The 14,775-nt window shown below is 41.7% G+C and overlaps 1 protein-coding gene across 9 annotated transcripts in view; it reads left to right on the top strand.

Annotated features, from left to right (window-relative positions):
• Ctnna3 (catenin alpha 3) overlaps nt 1-14,775 on the top strand; it is a 1,585,684-nt gene that overhangs the window by 59,286 nt on the left and 1,511,623 nt on the right. Inside the window, exon 1 of one of the 9 annotated variants that reach the window (XM_063279293.1) lies at nt 1,361-1,517. The exons of 7 other annotated variants lie outside the window; for them this stretch is intronic. The gene's annotated coding sequence lies outside the window, so the exon portion shown is untranslated. Of the gene's footprint in view, nt 1-1,360; nt 1,518-14,775 lie in introns of those variants that run through there. One more of the 9 variants, NM_001426985.1, reaches the window with a different exon arrangement.

Raw genomic sequence — 14,775 nt, 5'->3', positions numbered from 1 at the left:
TGCTCAAGAGACACATAATTATACTATCATACCAGTAACTGTCTGCCCTATAATTAACCTGTAGCTTCTCCTAGATATGGGCTAATTACTAATAATTGAGCATGGGAGTTAGAAAATGTACGTTAAGCAGACTACAAATCAAATTCATACAGGCCAGACAAACTGGGATATTTCCTAGTAAGTTTTCCTAAGGAAAATGGAGATGTTCTGTTGCAGTTCCTACTGAAGTATGAGAATAAATATCATTCAGTGTACTAGTGAGGATATTTAGAATCTAATGACACCCTCAACTGGCAAAGGGAGGGATTGCATTTAAAAGAATGAGTGACTTTAAAAAAAAAACTAAGTGAATCAAAGAATTGAAAAGTAGAAAGTATTGAAAAATAATATAAAAATTTGTAAATGTGAAGAATTAAGCTAACGCATTAATTAAATATATTCCCAAGAGAAGCTGGTATAAAAATAACCATAATTAGAATTTCCAAGTGTTCTGTTCTACTTTGTAACCAGGAAAGTCGATGGTAGGGAAAGCATACAGTAGGAAGAAATGCATGAATGCCTTGCTTCTATCTCTAGTAACAATTTCTATTACTTAAATTACTTGATTGATATTTAATTAACATTTGAAAATTATTTGTTTTATGCATATGGTGTTTTTTTTCCACATGTATGTCTGAGCACCATGTGCGCTCTAGAGCCCATGGAAGCCACAAGAGGACATTTGATCTCCTGAGACTAGAGTTACAGATGGTTGTGAGCTGCTGTTCGAATGCTGGGCACTGAACGTAGGGCTTGTGGAAGAGGAGCCAGTGCTCTTAACCAGTGAGCCACTTCTCTAGCTCTATCAAATTACTTTATTTAATTTAGTACAGGTCTCAATTTATTGCCTTGGCTGTCCTGAAACTCACTATGTAGACCAAGGTGGCCTTCAACTCACCGAGGTTCTCCCGCCTCAGCCTCCCCAGTGCTGGGATTAAAGGCCCGTGCCACCGCACGTGGCTTAAGTTAACTATCAGCTATTTTTACATTGCTGTTGTAAGATCTCTTTCTCTTGGTTCCTTGATTTAATTTCCGTAAAGAGGGATTGGAATATTCTTAGTAATTCATAGGCTTCATAGTTTCAGGAACTACAAAGCTTGCCTGCTGTGAATTCTTTATCTCTACTTGTATATGCTCCATTTTGGCTTTTGGGTGACTTGGGTGTACAGTGTGCCTGAAAGTTGTGTTCAGGCTGATCACGGATGACTTCACACTGCACCTTTGAAGACTAAAGTCTGATGTTTGATTTTTGTCTTTGCTGGCTTGTTGCTTTAAGAGCACCCATCCCCCTTCTCGCTTGAGCCACTGTGCCCTGTCAGTCATCCTGAAATACACTAGGGTGCTTGTCAGGCGGTTTGCTCACAGAGTCGTCATAAGCCAAATTGTGAGCCACAACCGTGGCACCGGCTTAATAAACACAAGGAGCTGCTTAGGCAGTGGCTCAGTGTCTCTGTGGGCCAAACTGTGTCCCGCCACAGGTGAGTCAAGTGTCAACTTTTTAAAATTAGACTTTTGCCATAAGGCAAACCCCATTATGGGCAGATTATTTGCCTGGTTAGATGACTTTGGGGGAACGAAGAGACATGATTTCTCTAAAATGGGATGACTAGGAACTAGGTTGTGCACTTAGGACTTTTATAAGGAAGTCTCCTTTTAGTTATCCTGAGGTTGAGACTTTGTGAAAGCTCAGATTTTAAAAATCTACCATTCAGAATGGATCTGCAGGCATTTCAGACTTAGATACAAATGCAATGTTCAAACAGTTTTTTTTCCTTGTGTAACAGCCCAGGCTGACTTAGTTGAGCAGAAGCTCAGTTCTGCTATTTGGAGTGTTTGATAGTGACATTAAAGACAGCGTGAAAACAGTTCTTGTGAGCCGGTGCCCAAGCCTCAGTAGTCTTACACAGAGCATTTAAAAACTCCAGGGTAACAGGACCTTTATTATTTGAGTAACTGTACACGAGGCACCAGGGACTTCACATTCTTTTAATATAAAACTTGCGCAGTGAGCAGTTTATTTGTGCAAACAATTTGGTTTCTATTATCAGCCTCTGAACTTAAATCGTGTGTGTCACTTGTGCCACTTGTATGCAGCCTTAAGTATTTGTGAAGAGAGAACCAACAAAGCCAGAAGGAATTCGTGGACTTGGATAATTTGTGTGTTGACGTGGAGTTAAAATTTTAAGGCTTTATCTAGTGCAAGGGAAAATGACTGTCTTTGTGGATGTATAGAAAGATAGTTTATCTATTCCTCACCTGTTGTAGAGAGGACTTAAGGTGCTTACAAGGCTACACAAAATTCAGGGTAAGCTAAATTAAATGTGGCGTGAAAAAGAAAGGAAAAAAGTGTGAGAATAGAAAACAGTCAAGAACGAGACTGAACAGGGAAAAAGAGGCCGTTCCCAACCGTGGCTCGACAGAAGAGAAAGTATAGCTTTGTATTTATCATGTGTGTGTGTGTGTGTGTGTGTGTGTGTGTGTGTGTGTGTGTTTATTACATACAGAAGTCTTAGAGAGGGATTTTGGGCAAACCTCCTTGCCCTGGGGGCAGTCTTGAGTGAGAAAATGCTGTTGGATTGTAAAGATGAAGTGGTCATTAAACATCATTTATGTTTCAGTGGAAATAAAAGTGGGGCAGACCTGCCCTTTTGAATCACCAGCTGATTTATGTGGCCTCATGTTTTCTAGGAGCAGGAAAAAAAGGCCTGTTTCTTAATTCAGAAACAGACTAGAGAGACTTGGTGTTTGGGGAAATACTGAGTTGTCTAAATAGAGTTAAGCATCTACATAGCAGAGCAGCTCTGACCAAATCACGGTTGAAAACAAGACGCATTTACATAGGGATTGTACACACATGTCTGTGGATACACACTCCTTGTGTTTTGTCTCATGCGTTGTTGTAATGTGGCTAGTTGCTTTTCTCCTCTTTTACTCTCTGTTTTTTTTGTGTTTGAGACAGGGTCTCACTCTCTAGACCTGGCCTTGAAATCAGAGATGCACCTGCCTCGTCTCCCAAGTGTTGAGATTAAAGACGCGCCTGCCCTGTCTCCTTGAGTGCTGAGATTAACAGTCATTTCGTTCTTTTTCTTTCTTTCTTTTCTTTTGTTTCCTATAGACAGGGTTTTTCTGTGCTGCCTGGCTCTTCCAGGAACTCATTCTGTAAACCAGGCTGCTCCCTAACTCACAGAGATCGGGTGCCTTTGCCTCCTGAGTGCTGGGATCAAGGGTGTGCGCCACCACCATCCGGCTGCCATTTCAGTCTTTTTTTTTTTTTTTTTTTCTGGAGCTGGGGACTGAACCCAGGGCCTTGCATTTGCTAGGCAAGCACTTTACCACTGAGCTAAATCCCCAACCCTGCCATTTCAGTCTTTTTTTTTTTTTTTTCTGGAGCTGGGGACTGAACCCAGGGCCTTGCATTTGCTAGGCAAGCACTTTACCACTGAGCTAAATCCCCAACCCTGCCATTTCAGTCTTTTTTTTTTTTTTCTGGAGCTGGGGACTGAACCCAGGGCCTTGCATTTGCTAGGCAAGCACTTTACCACTGAGCTAAATCCCCAACCCTGCCATTTCAGTCTTAAACTGCAGTAATAGAGACTAGTTCTGGTCTTTATTGACCCAGCCAAGAACCAATTAGGGAATTGACACCTCCCTCCCATCTGTGTGTTCCAGAACAACCTCTGGGGCTTTACCTGGGGCTAAAACCACCAAACCCGTCACTATTTCAATGTACATTTAATTTGAATTTCAAATCCATTTAGGTCCAAACTAACTGGATAAGTGTCCCTGGGAACAAAGGTTTTGGGTAAGAGGGAGGAATTTAAAGATAAACTTGCTGGTGTTTTTTGATCTTCGAATAGCCACAAAACCTCTGCTGTCTTGAGGATTCTGGGCTCAGGGTGTTCCTCCTACTATGCTAACCCTGACGTATGTAAATGAAAAAGAAATGATCATAGAGACTTCTGCTGCCGACACAGCATAGTACTGGAAAAAGATGAGACAGCAGCAGTTAAAATTTTGCTAAAGGCTCCTCATGAGTTTATTCAGACATGAATGTGACGAACTGGGTCAATGGTCAGAGTCTTCTTTTTCTTACTCTGTTATTAAAAATAACTTCAAGAAGAATTAAACAAATAGTATAACGTGCTCAGAAATTGTTTCTATAGTTTTGACAATAAACACATATATAGGCCAACTTTGAATTACTGGAAAGAAAAGTACACATCAAATCGATACCACGGTACTGAGTTACAAGTAGCATTGAATGGATTCATCAGGTATGTGGGACGACTGGTAAACTGGACTCATAGGTTTGGATCCTGGGAAGTAAACATTATAAATAAGTCAGTGGTTAAGAGCACTTGCTCTTCTTTCAAAGGATCTGTGTTTGATTCCTAGAACCCACGGGCTGACTCACAACCATTGTAACCCCAGTTATAGAGATCCAGCGTTGTCTTCTGGCCTCTGTGGCCACTGGACGCACACAGTGCACCTACGTGCAGGTTAAAATGCAGCTGGAGCCAGGCGTGACTATACATACCTGTATGCCTAACAGGTTCCAGTCTGAAGCAGGAAGTTGAGGCCACACAGGGCTAATCAATGAGACTCTGTCTGAAAAAGAGAATTCAAGTTGGGCTTGGGTGCTGAAGTACTTGAGTGGTCCGTCCGAGTGGAGCTGATGTGCTGACACAGCCGAATGACTTCTGAATGAGTTCTTCAAAGAACCCTATCAGACCAACCCAATGTTTCCTTTCCCTCCTCTCCTTTCTCTTTCCAATGCTTGGAATCAAACTTAGGACTTCATTCGTGCCTCAGAGGCCCTTTTCAATGTCTCAAGCCAGACTTTTATGTTTAATTGAAATTCATTGAAAAAATATTATATATAAATATATATACACATTTACATATATAGTATACATAAATATATAACACACACATATACATATTATTAACTTGTGGGCTGGAGGAGATGGGTCAACCATCAAGAATGTATACTACTTTTGTGCAGGATTGGGGTTCTGTTTCCTACACTCATGTCAGGCCACCTGTAATTCCAGATCTAGGGAATCTGATGCCTTCTTTGGCCTCTGACACACACACACACACACACACACACACACACACACACACACACACACACTTTAAAGAAAATCAGCCCTAAAAGCTTGCAACTTGTTAAGTCTGACACAGAAACTAGGCATATAACCACCAGCATACTGCAATTAAATGCAATGCTCTCTTCCGAGGTCGATTTCTTTAATCAACTCTGGCTTCTCACAAGTGCTCATTGCTCTGTCCCTATCTTGTCCTTTCTACGGTGTCCTGAATGGAATCAGTGGGTATGTATGTCACATACTCAGCGTGACATTTACGCCTTCCATTCACCTTGTGGCCTGAATCAACGCTTCACTGCTTTTTCTTGCATTAATACCGTGGTTTAATCATATCATCAATGATCTCATTGTTCCTGGATGTCTGAAATTTCTAGCTCCGTGTACTATGAATAAGGTCATCATGGATATTTTCATACATGACCACATGTAGACATACACTGTCATTTCTGTCACGTAGTTACTAAGAAGTGTATTTGGAGCTGGCTTGAATGGTCAAGAGTGCTTGCTGCTCCTTCCTGAGGGCTTGAGTTCACTTATATCAGGGAGATCACAACCAGCTCCAGGGGTCTGACAGTCTTCTGGCCTCTGAAAGCACTCACATACGTGTGGTACGCACGCACGCACGCACGCACCCACGCTTAAAAGAGAGTCAAGTCAAACTGGCCAGACTCGCTGGTAGCAGTTGTCACTAGCTGTGTGTGAGATCTTGAGGTGTTTTTTGCCTTTGATCTTACATTACTAATCTTTTCTGTTTTAGCTATTCTAGATGACATTTGGTAGAGTCTGTCTTGAGTTTAATTTTCATTTCTCCAAGTGATAGTGAACATTTTCAGATAGTAAGTGTCACTAGAGAAATGTGACTTGAATTTTACAGATATCACTGAACGTCTAGAATTGCTAAAATGAAAAAAAATCAACATACTTGTTGATCAGGTATAGACAGGGCTTGGTTAGATTTTGATTCAATTCTTTTGCATGGAATACTTCATAGGTGGTGTGACATCATTCCCACTGAAGAGTGTCTGGCCAGTCTCACTGTCAGAGAGAGTAAGACTGATCAGTGAGTCCAGTCTCTGTGTAGTCCCCAGTGTTCCTTAGTAAACACTCCCTACGAATCTTGGCTTTCGCTGATGGTCATTGTCTAGAACTATTAGCATAAAATTATAAATAGTCATTGTTACCATTCTATAGTTCTTCATGTTTTTTATTGCTTGGATTTATCCTATAAAAACCTCTTCATTGTTATTATTATTATTATTATTATTATTATTATTATTATTAATTACCCTAAAGCATAGCTCTCATTTCCCCATATTCATCAAGTTTCAGGAGCTAGGTGTTATCTTAACAATTTTGAAAGGTGACTGTTGACTCTTTCTTGAACTAATTTTAATAACTCATTTATCCTTTGTTCTACTGTAATTTCTATTCCATTCAGTGCTCATGTTTGGGTTTGTAAGAAGCTTTTGGTTCCTCAGCTCTTTAAAGTTTACCTATTTAACTTTATTTACATTTTAAAAATTTCAATTAAAATCCAGCCACTTTGTCCCCCAGCTCTTGAGCTCTTGACTAGACTCAGTGGGATTTACTTCCCCACATAAGAAGTTCCCAGTTCTTCCTGGTTTTGTACATCTCCTGACTCTGCTCCTGGGAGTTTCTTTCTTCCTTATGGGGAGTAGCAGTTAGGGAACAGTCTATTCACTAGGGGTACCAGTGCTGTCCTTCCCAATGTTTAGCAACAGAGCTAGAGAGTAGTTAATTCTCAGAAAGAGTATAAATGGTCTATACTAACACTTTCAAATATAGAACTATAAGGTGTAATTTAAAATTTTTTTGATTTTATATTTGTATCTTTTTTCAATACTGAAAAAACCATTTCATAATTTCACAAATGAAGTCATGTATACATGTATGCATATGTATTTATTAATATACTCAAATGGATATACAATATCTAAAATAAGAATTCATTTTATGAAGAATATTTTAATATTCTTTTCCCCTAGAAGTTATCGTTCTAGGGCTATTAGACAAATATGCTTTGAAGTCACTTAAAATTATCCTTTCATGTGTGGTTATGCAGCTTTATTGAAATATGAATAAAGAATCAGGCATTGTGCACATGCCTTTAATCCCAGAATTTAGGAGGCAGAGGCAGGTGGATCTCTGTGTGTTCAAGGCCAGTGTGTTCTACAGAGTGAGTTCCAGGGCATCCAGGACTACAGAGAGAAACCCTCCCTCTTAAACCCCCCCCCCCAAATTATTTTGTGAGGTTTTGATTTTAGAGAGGATTGAATTGTGAGTTTTTAATTAGGTAAAGCAGTTACATGATTTCTGTCATACATTAGTGACCCGTTGCTAAGACAGACAGACGAAAGGGTTTACTTGGCTCACATTCATACTGCATCATTTTAGGAAGCCAAGGCCAGCCCTTGAAGCTGCTACTCATAAGGCATCTGCAGCCGAGAGCAGGGAGCAGGGGGCTGATGCATGTATGCATGACAGTGATATCTGCAGCCGAGAGCAGGGAGCAGGGGCTGATGCATGCATGCATGGCAGTGATATCTGCAGCTGAGAGCAGGGAGCAGGGGGCTGATGCATGCATGGCAGTGATATCTGCAGCTGAGAGCAGGGAGCAGGGGCTGATGCATGCTGCATGCATGACAGTGATATCTGCAGCTGAGAGCAGGGAGCAGGGGCTGATGCATGCTGCATGCATGGCAGTGATATCTGCAGCTGAGAGCAGGGAGCAGGGGGCTGATGCATGCATGCATGCATGCATGACAGTGATATCTGCAGCTGAGAGCAGGGAGCAGGGGGCTGATGCATGCATGCATGGCAGTGATATCTGCAGCTGAGAGCAGGGAGCAGGGGCTGATGCATGCATGCATGGCAGTGATATCTGCAGCTGAGAGCAGGGAGCAGGGAGCTGATGCATGCATGCATGCATGGCAGTGATATCTGCAGCTGAGAGCAGGGAGCAGGGGGCTGATGCATGCATGATAATGACATCTTTCTCCACTCTATTTAAAAGAAATGTTTGTTATGGATGAAGTTGGGCAGCTTTTATTTGTATATTTTTTGTGTGTGAATGAGAAGCTAATTTTAATCGTATTTAATGTTACTATTTATTGATCCTGTGACATGAAATATAAGTCAAGTATAATTTGCTATGCATCATGTTCCTGGGCATAATGCTTTGTTTTGCTAACGTCACTAAAGTTTTGGGTTTTGATTTTCTTTTCGTTGCTGTTGTCGTGGTTGCTTCTTGACCCTCCCCCTTTTGTGGTCTTTGACGTACTTTTCCATCTCCCCCTTTTGACTTTGCAGTTCTGACCCGCTCCTTTACCCCTCTCAATCTCTTTCTCAGATTCTCACCAGGCTGGTGCTCACGGTCCCCCTCCTCATTCTCCATGGTGCTGGGATCACAGGTGCATACCAGCACACCAAACTTGCACCCTTTTAAAAAGGATGAGTGTGTATGTGTGCGAGGTATGTGTGTGATCATGTGGGTCATATTTGTGCAGATGTCCACAAAGACTAGAAAAGGGTGGTAGGTTCCTTGGAGCTGGAATTACAGGCAGTTGTGACCATCCCAACATGGTTCTGGGAACTGAACTCAGCTCTTCTGAAAGAGGAGCAAGCATTGTTAATCACTGCGCCATCTCTCCAGTGCCCTAGCGTGCACTCTTCATTAAATGGAGAATATATATACATATATACATATATGTATATATATACATGTATACACACACATATATATACATATATATTTGTGTGTTTTATGTGTGTTATGTGAGCACACATGTAATTGTTTTATTGGACTTCTCTATTATTGATTATGACATATGTTTGGGTCTTTATTTTCCAGTTTTTCTTTTCTCTTCCTCTCTCATTGTTTGTTTGTTTGTTTGTTTGTTTGTTTGTTTCTTTCTTTCTTTCTTTCTTTCTTTCTTGTTTTGAGACAGGGTCTTTCTACATAGCTCTGGCTGTCCTGGAGCTTTCTCTGTAGCCCAGGTTGGCCTTGAACTCAGAGATCTTTCCCTCCCAAACACACACTGAAGATGTGTGCCCCCACGCTTAGCTTTATTTTCCAGTTCACTTGTTGAGTTTCTATGTTGATCTTTTATACTGCAAGAACTGTCTGAGAAGTCATAGGTAGCCAGCAGCTTTTAGTCTGCTTGTGGCACTGAACAATTGTTCATCCACTGTCGTGTCGTTAGTTTCTAGGAAACAGTGTCTTTTGTGGTGCAGTACCCTCCCCCCCCAGCACACTGCAGGGCAAGGTCTCCTAGGTGTCAGCCTCAGAACTGGGCCTCCGTCTGCTTGACTAGTTGTGGTTGTGTTAATTAGACAAGCTTAGTTGCTGACAGAGGGCTTAGTTGTTCTTATTGTCCTGATCTTCGCCACCACTCTTGTGAGTCTGTGCTTTCAAACTGGGTTTGTACAGGGACAGATCCCCTTGAGTCTTTTATTTATTTATTTATTTGTGTGTGTGTGTGTGTGTGTGTATTGGGGGCACGGTGCACAATGTCTGTGTAACCTTGAGAATCAGTTCTCCCCTACGACCATGTGCATACATAACTAGAACTTAGTTGTCAGTCTGGGTGTTAAGCATCTTTACCCACTGAGTCACGTATGCCCTACTGTGATCCCTCTACCTTCCTAACCTTCCGTCACAGTACCCTTCTGCACAGGACCCTTGGAGAGGAATGTCAGGGACAGTGGCACTCAGTTTTAGAAAGTATTAGTTACTATTGTGGAATATTTATTTCTTTGTAGCATGGATAATAACAAGTTTCATTGAAGGTGGTGCTTTTTTAAAAAAAAGATTTATTTATTTTAAGTATAGTATATTGTAGCTGTCTTCAGACACACCAGAAGGGGATCCCATCACAGATGGTTGTGAGCCACCATGTGGTTGCTGGGAATTGAATTCAGGACCTCTGGAAGAACAGTTAGTGTTCTTAACCACTAAGCCATCTCTCCAGCCTGAAGGTAGTGTTTTTAATTTCATGTGTTTTGTTTGTTTAGAAGGCATCTTAGATGTTAGGATGATAATTAGATTCCCAGAGGGGTCTGTGCCAGAAGGCTGTGCAAACAGAGAGAAGGCTGCATTGGTTATCTCTGAACGTGTAAGTTAAGTGTGGTAAGGTTTTGTTTTGTAATTATATATAATTAAATAACATAAATGTTTATATTATGAATGTTTATTATTATATATGTTTATATAATATATAACATACATAGATAATTATGTTATTCTTATATATTATATATAAATTTTAAATATAAACATAGATATTTGTATGGGCGTATATAGGTGTAAGTGTTCCACAGTGGTGTATGTGGAAGATACATAGAAGACAACTCACAGGAGCTCATTCTTCTGTCCAGTGAGTTCCAGAGATGGAACTCATGTTGCTTGGTAGCAAGCACCTCTACTGCAAACCAATCTGACTGGCCTAGCGTGTATGCGGCTTTAAGTGGACTGAGTGAAATCTCAAAGATGAGAGGGTGTTTGCGCAGGGGCTACTGGGCAGGGACACTCCAGGCAGAAAGAACAGAGTAAAAGTCTAAGGGTGTAACTGCTATACTCTATTAAGAGAACTTCAAATTCTTTACGTGGGGGGTGGGGTACAGACAGGAGGTATGCCAAAGAGAAAGGGAGAGATTTGGTAAGGCAGGCTAGAACGAGTTACTGAGTCATTCAATGAAGTCTGAATTTTGTTTGTTTGTTTATTTGTTTTTTGCAACAGGGTCTTACTATGTATCCTCGCTGTCCTGGATCTCACTGGGTAGACCAGGCTGGCCTGGAATTTACATAGATCCGCCTGCCTCTGCCTTTTGAGTGCTGGGATTAAAGGCATGATCCAACATGTACCCACACATATAAAATACATTCAAAAAAGATATCCGTTCAGGAATAATTTGGAGGGTAAATTAAAGGAGTCAAAACTGGAAAAGGGGAGACCAAGTGGGATATTTCTGTCAACTCTGATTAATCCTGAGAGACTTGACTAAGGAAGCCCGGGGGTAGGGGTGGGAGGGCATGGGATAGCATTGGCCAATATGGGAGTTACTAGGGAGACACAATATGGTCTTTTCACTGTCCTAATATGAAGAGAGTAAAAGAGCATTTTAGAAGCTGCTGAGATTGGTGTCCAGCCTTAGGATGATGTCTTTAATGTGATTTAGAACTAAAAAAAAAAAAACAAACTACTTTTTTTTATTTGAGACAGGGTCTCACTGTGTATTCCTGACTGGCGTGTAGCTCACAGAGATCCACCTGCTTCTGCTTCCTGAGTACTAGGATCAAAAGCATGTGCCGCCAACTGTATTCAGGGGAAAGAGCGTAAACTCTGTCTGTAAGGCAGCCTAGTGACCTAGGTCCTGAAGCGTGTGAGAGAACCGGGACTAAACAGATGGCTTTGTGAGTCAGAGGCTGTAAATAGAGCTGAAACTCTACAGCGAGCCAAGTCTGTTCTAAATGAGCGATACAATGGGATCAGAGAACAGAATGTGAGGGATGAGCCCTCGGGTGGGACCTCCATGCCTAAGAAGCCAGGAAAGGTTAAGCCACAACAGACCCTGGGAGAGACGGTCACAAGGTAGGGGAGCTTTCACACCAGGAGAAAAAGCTTCCACTTCCTAGAAAAATGCGTAGTCGGGAGGATGGAAAACAGTTCAAAGGAGTTATCAGCTACATAGAGTCATAGGGAAACCTAAAAACTGCTCGTAAATAGTGACCTCAGATAGTTTGATTTAAAGATTCTGCAGGGTTTAAAAAACATTAAAGAGAAAGCACACACACCCCAACTCCCTCCTTTAAAACCCAGGGCTTAGAGATAATGTGAAAAATTTAAAACAGTTCCATACAACTGGTCTCCCCTCCCCACCCGCCCCCAGGCCTCTACTGATTTCTGAGAAGTGGATGCAGCGTTTTCAAGGTCCGTGGCCTGATTTTCTTTATGCCACCAGGCTGGCTTCTATTTATCTCCAGAGAACAAAGAAGAAATATGATTTTGAAAAAAAAATACATTCTGTCCCCCCTTCTCTGAACCAATCTATTTATCTAAATATATGAGTGAGTGTGTGTGGCACAGTGCTTTGTGTGGCTATCAGAGAACTTTTGGGTGGTGGGGGACTCAGTCTTTCCTTCTACTATGTGGGTCCTGGGGGTTGAACTCAGTACGTCAGACCTAGTGGCAAGTGCCCTTACCAGCTCAGTTAGCTTGCAGGCCTGAATTTTACATCAAAATAAGCTTTATTTTACATCGAAATAAATTTGAGGTATTTATTTATTTATTTATTTATTTATTTATTTATTTATTTATTTATTTATTTATATCCCAAGTGCTGCCCCCTCCTGGTAGCCCCCTCATATAGTTCCTTCCCCTCTTCTTTGCCTCTGAGAGGGCAGCCCCCTATATCCTCCCACCCTGGGGCATCAAGTCTCTACAAGATTAGACACATCCTCTCCCACTGAGGCTAGCAATGGCAGCCCTCTGCCACATATGTGCCAGGGGCCTAAGACCAGCCTGTATATCCTCAATTTCTGGGAGCTCTCAGGGGTCCAGGTTAATTGACACTGTTGGTCTTCCTGTGGGGTAGCTATCTCTTTGAGGGCCTTTAATCTTTCCCCTTACTCTTCTATAGGAGTCCCTGATCTCTGTTCAAAGTTCGTCTGTGGTTATCCTCATCTCTCGCGGTCAGGTGCTGGGTAGAGACTCACAGAGGATAACCAAGCTAGGCTCCTGTCTGCAAGCACAACATAGCATCATTAATAGTGTGAGGGATTGGTGCCTGTCCATGGAACGGGTCTTAAAATGGGCCGGCCACTGGCCTGCCGTTCCTTCAGTCTCTGCTCATCTTTGTGACTGTATTTCTTTTAGACAGGACCAATTTTGGATCGAAAGTTTTGTAGGTGGGTTAGTGTCCCCATCTCTCCAATGGGGGTCGTGTCTGGCTACCAGAGGTAGTCTTTTCAGGTTCCATATCACCACTGTTGGGCATTTCCGCTAAGGTCACCTGCAGTGTCTCCTGGGAGCCTCTCTCATCCCAGGTCTCTGGGACTTCTAGAGAATCCCTTAACCCCACCGGGCATCTGCATATTTCCGTTCATTCTCCTGGCCTACTGGACCTCTCTTCTCTCTCCCCCGCATACCTAATCCTGCCTTCCTTATTCCCTTGCTCTCCTCTCTCCCATCCAGGTCCCTTCCCCCTCTGCCTCCCATGACTATTTTATTCCCCTTTATAAGTGGGATTCAAGCATCTTCACTTGGGCTTTCCTCCTTGTTTAGCTTCTTTGGGTCTGCGGGTTGTATCGTGAGTATTCTGAACTTTTTGGCTAATGTCCACTATCAGTGAGTACATACAATGCATGTCTTTTGGACCTGGGTTACCTAAGTCAGGATGATATTTTCTAGTTCCGTTTGTTTTGCTAGTTTTTGTTGTTGTTTGTTTGTTTGTTTGTTTGTAATCAAGGTCAGTAAGAATTTTCTTTACTGTTCTCTTATTGTTCTGGGTCTTTCCAAACTGCCAGACCCCAGGAGACTTCATATACATTTGAGCTGCCTTATAATAAGATAGAGGGTTGGATCCATGGGCTCACTGGATCAGAGCAACAACAACAACAACAAAACATAGTCACCTTGAAAGTTATGCATGGAGGCCATGTTACTCTTGGTTTGGTGGCTTAGACTTGATGTGTTGCATGTTTAATAGCGGAATGTTATTTCTGCTCTGAATGATTCAGTAAAAGCTTCTCTGCTGCCTTACATTTTAGATTATCTTCTTTGGTTTCACTTTGACTAATTTAGTTCTTTGGCTTTTAGAAAAATGGATATAAAGGTTATATTTTTATAACCTTATAAAGGTTTATAAGGCAGTTTGATATTATGTTCCTCTCCTCATCCAAGGGCTCTTGGCCAGGTTTACAGTTGTGTAGTGAGCCTTAAATCCAATCAGAAAATTGTTGGTTAGCCCCATAATACTCATGATACCATTTCCCCAGTCGGCATGTTTGGCTAGGCTGGTCATTACTGTAATGTGGTGGTTTGAATGAAAATGGCTCCTATAGCTTATACATTTGAATACTTGGTTCCCAGTTGTTGGAACTGTTTGGGAAGGATTAGGAGGTATGGCCTTGTTGGAGGAGTTATGTTAGTAGGAGTAGGCTTTGAGGTTTCAAAAGCCCACACCGTTTCTAGCTATCTCCCTCTGCCTTTTGCTTGTGTAAAATGTAAGCCCTCAAGCACTATGCCTGCCTACTACCATGCTCCCTGCCATGATGGTTGTGGACTCATCCTCTGAGACTTTAAGCATGCCCACATGAAGTGCTTTCTCTATGAGTTGCTTGGTCATGGTATCTCTTCACAGTAATAGAAAAGTATTAGAATAGAAAACCACTAAGGTATGTGGTTTGTAGAGTTCTTTGGCTTTTTAAGTAATACAAAGGTAACTGACATGCTGGGCTTGTATGGGATGGCGTTTTGATCTTGGGTCTACTGTTATTTTTATACAGTACAACAGGTCCCTAAGTTAGAAGACATTACTATATAGAAAACATGGAAATTTCGCTTGCTGAAAGGTTTAAAATATGTGCCTTTGTGAAATATATACG

The sequence above is a fragment of the Rattus norvegicus genome, chromosome 20 (assembly GCF_036323735.1).
Source record: "Rattus norvegicus strain BN/NHsdMcwi chromosome 20, GRCr8, whole genome shotgun sequence".
NCBI classification, from domain to species: domain Eukaryota; kingdom Metazoa; phylum Chordata; class Mammalia; order Rodentia; family Muridae; genus Rattus; species Rattus norvegicus.
Note: the sequence above shows the minus strand (reverse complement) of the source record. Positions and strands in the feature narration are given on the sequence as shown.